At 42.7% G+C, this 3,241-nt stretch overlaps 1 pseudogene; it reads left to right on the top strand.

Annotated features, from left to right (window-relative positions):
- Positions 1–243: 243 nt before the first annotated feature.
- LOC110311944 (peptidyl-prolyl cis-trans isomerase-like 3 pseudogene) lies at positions 244–631 on the top strand (annotated as a pseudogene).
- Positions 632–3,241: the final 2,610 nt, after the last annotated feature.

The raw sequence follows: 3,241 nt of genomic DNA, 5'->3' as shown, positions 1-3,241 counted from the left end.
TGCCAGGGTCAAAAGAATGGGAATGGGTGGGTAGGGAAGTGGGGGGCGCTATGGGGGACTTTTGGGATAACATTGGAAATGTAATTGAGGAAAATATGTAATAAAAATATTAAAAATTAAAAAAAAAAAGAAAAAGACATACGCAAAACTTCAAAATTGTTTTAAATTATTCAAAACGACCAGGAGAAGAAAAAAAACAAACTAGGAAAGTGTATTTAAGAATGAAAATAGAGAGCTCCTGTGGTTGAGACTTTTCTGTTCCAGCAGCAGCAGTGCTGAGCGCAGTTGGAGCTTTGAAAAATTAAACAGTGCTTCCTAGAACCATCAAGAAGGAAAATGTCTGTGACACTGCATACAGATGTGGGAGATATCAAGATAGAAGTCTTCTGTGAGAGAACACCCAAAACATGTGAGAATTTCTTGGCTCTTTGTGCCAGTAATTACTACAACGGCTGTGTGTTTCATAGAAATATCAAGGGCTTCATGGTTCAAACAGGAGATCCAACAGCACAATGTTCGAGGTGTTGTATCTATGGCTAATAATGGCCCAAATACCAATGGATCTCAGTTCTTCATCACGTACGGCAAGCAGCCACACTTGGACATGAAATATACAGTGTTTGGAAAGTGAGAAAAAAAAAAAAGAATGAAAATAGAGCCGGGCGTGGTGGCACACGCCTTTAATCCCAGCACTCAGGAGGCAGAGGCAAGGGGAATCTCTGAGTTCAAGGCCAGCTTGGTCTACAAAGTGAATTCCAGGACAGCCAGGGCTATACAGAGAAACCCTGTCTTGAAAAACAGCAGCAACAACAACAAAACAAACAAACAAACCAAAAAAATGAAAATAGAAGCTGAGCAGTAGTGGTACAAGCCTTTAATCCCAGCACTTGTGAGGCAGAGGTGGCGTGTCTCCAAGAGTTCGAGGCCAGCCTGGGCCACAGAGCAAATTCAGGACAGCCAGGGCTACATAGAGACCCTGTCTTATGGGGGAGGGACAGGGATGAAAGGCTCAATCATAAAGAGGTCTTCAGAACTCATTCAATTCTCGTGGCTGGATTTTTTTGTTTAGTTTTGTTTTTTCTTTTAAGTCACAGAGGAAATCCCAGGGGATTAGACTTTCCTGCTGAAGATAAAGGGAAGGAAATCCTAACCAAGACGAGCAAGAAAGGATTGTGCAATTTGCTAGAATTCAATGAAGAGACATGGTTTCGAGAAGTCTGTCGCAGCCAGGAGGATCACTTTGGCATGGCCTCCGGTAACTCTCCAGTCTGCAGCCTCAGATGAGCATGTGCCAGCTCTCCTGCACCTACCTCTCTCCTCCCGTGGCAAGAGCAAAGCGTTCACCTCCCCGGGCACAAGTCAGCACGTCAGGGCGCCGCCTGCTCAGCAGAGCTCGGGAACCCCCAGGCTTGTTCCCTGGTTTCCATGCCTCTAGCCTTCCCCGGCTTTTAGAATGTAATTTTTATTATCTATCTATATCTATCTATCTATCTATCTATCTATCTATCTATCTATCTATCAATCATCTATCTATCTATCTATCTATCTATCTATCTATTTATTTATTTGGTTTTTCAAGACAGGGTTTCTCTGTGTAGCCCTGGCTGTCCTGGAACTCACTCTGTAGAACAGGCTGGCCTCGAACTCAGAAATCCGCCTGCCTCTGCCTCTGCCTCCCAAGTACATAAAAATTTAAAGGTGTGGGGGGCGGGGGGGGGGGGAGGAGGTGCATGCGTAGCAGCACATGTGTAGAGGTCAGAGGTCAACTTTGTGTCATCGGTTCTCAAAGGGCTTGTACCAGCTGGCTCCCAAATGTTATTCCAAAAACTAACTAATGCCTGATGATGATGCAGAGCTTGCCCAGAGGTGAATATCACCTCGCTGTGTCTTCTGGGGGTTAAACAGCCACACTAGCCATGCTGAGAGCTGGCTCTGCCCCAGTTGGCTCTCATGCAAGCTGAGCGCAATGCCTCATGGGTAGGTTAGAAAACTGTGACTGCAGAGGGGGAGCCAAGGGGAAGGATCATCATTCGTGGGACATGTCCTGTGGATAAGGCTCTAAGACAGAGAGAGGTCTTTCTGTTATTAGTGTTTGCACTCCCACATCCACGACGGACAGGGGGTGGTTTCTGTGTTTCAGTTAGGGTCATTGTTTTGAATGTCCCTAAAGAGCTGAGCTCTTGAGTATCAAAGGCAGATTTTAAAATGCTCCGTCCAGCTCCAAAGTCTACACTCTTCCTATTATATCACATTCCGAAGTCTGCAAGTCCAAAGTCCTTGAAAATAAGAATGACATTTCCTTTCTCACACTAGATCCTAAGGGCACTGTGAGCATTTGAGAGCCATTTAGAAGAAAACGATGTCAAAAAAAAAAAAAAAGACAAAAAAAGGGTAACATTTTATGAAGGTCATTTCCTACGGAAAATCCCCAAAACTTTGACTCATGTCTTCACTTTATAACTGAAACAACAAAGCATTCAAGGGAAAATTCATTAGAAATTACATATCCACATTCTTGAACAAAGAAGCAGGCGGTACAATGTAATAGCAAGGGCTTCTATAATTAAACTGAAATCCTGCGGTCCCAGGCTCTCTACTTGGGCAAGTTATTCAGTGCCTCAGCCAATCAGGCGTCTTGATATTAGAACTTGTTTTATATGTTTGTTCTGAGACTTCAACAACAGGCATAAAGAGTACAGCACCCAGTATACCGCATGACTTTATAAAGTACAGCCATAAGTTTAGATGGAAAATGATTCTGATGGATTGTCAAGCTTAAAAGCTACCAGTGGCATTAAAACTCAGTGATTCATTGTATGCGCTGCCCTTCTCACTGCCAAAAAGGAAGAGAGAAAGGAAGGAAGGAAGGAAGGAAGGAAGGAAGGAAGGAAGGAAGGAAGAAGGAAGGAAGAAGGAAGGAAGGATGGAAGAAAGAGAAAGAGAGAGAGAGAGGAAAGAAGGAAGGAAGGAAGGAAGAGAGAGAGAAAGAAAGAAAGAAAGAAAGAAAGAAAGAAAGAAAGAAAGAAAGAAAGAAAGAAAGAAAGAAAGAGTGATGGACATTGGTTACTCTTTATTTTGAGAGATGTGTTTCAAGATTCTCATTGAATAATTGGAACTTCGGAGATACCAAACCCCTCATATATACAGACATCGTGTTTCTTTACTATCTGGACATATACAAATTTAATTCCTTTTCCATACAGTTTGATAGGAAGGCATTTAAAAAAAAAAAAAAAAAAGG

Source organism: Mus caroli, unplaced genomic scaffold, assembly GCF_978045245.1.
Source record: "Mus caroli unplaced genomic scaffold, Mus_caroli_1 scaffold_17, whole genome shotgun sequence".
NCBI classification, from domain to species: domain Eukaryota; kingdom Metazoa; phylum Chordata; class Mammalia; order Rodentia; family Muridae; genus Mus; species Mus caroli.
This window is presented reverse-complemented; position numbering and strand designations above follow the sequence as displayed.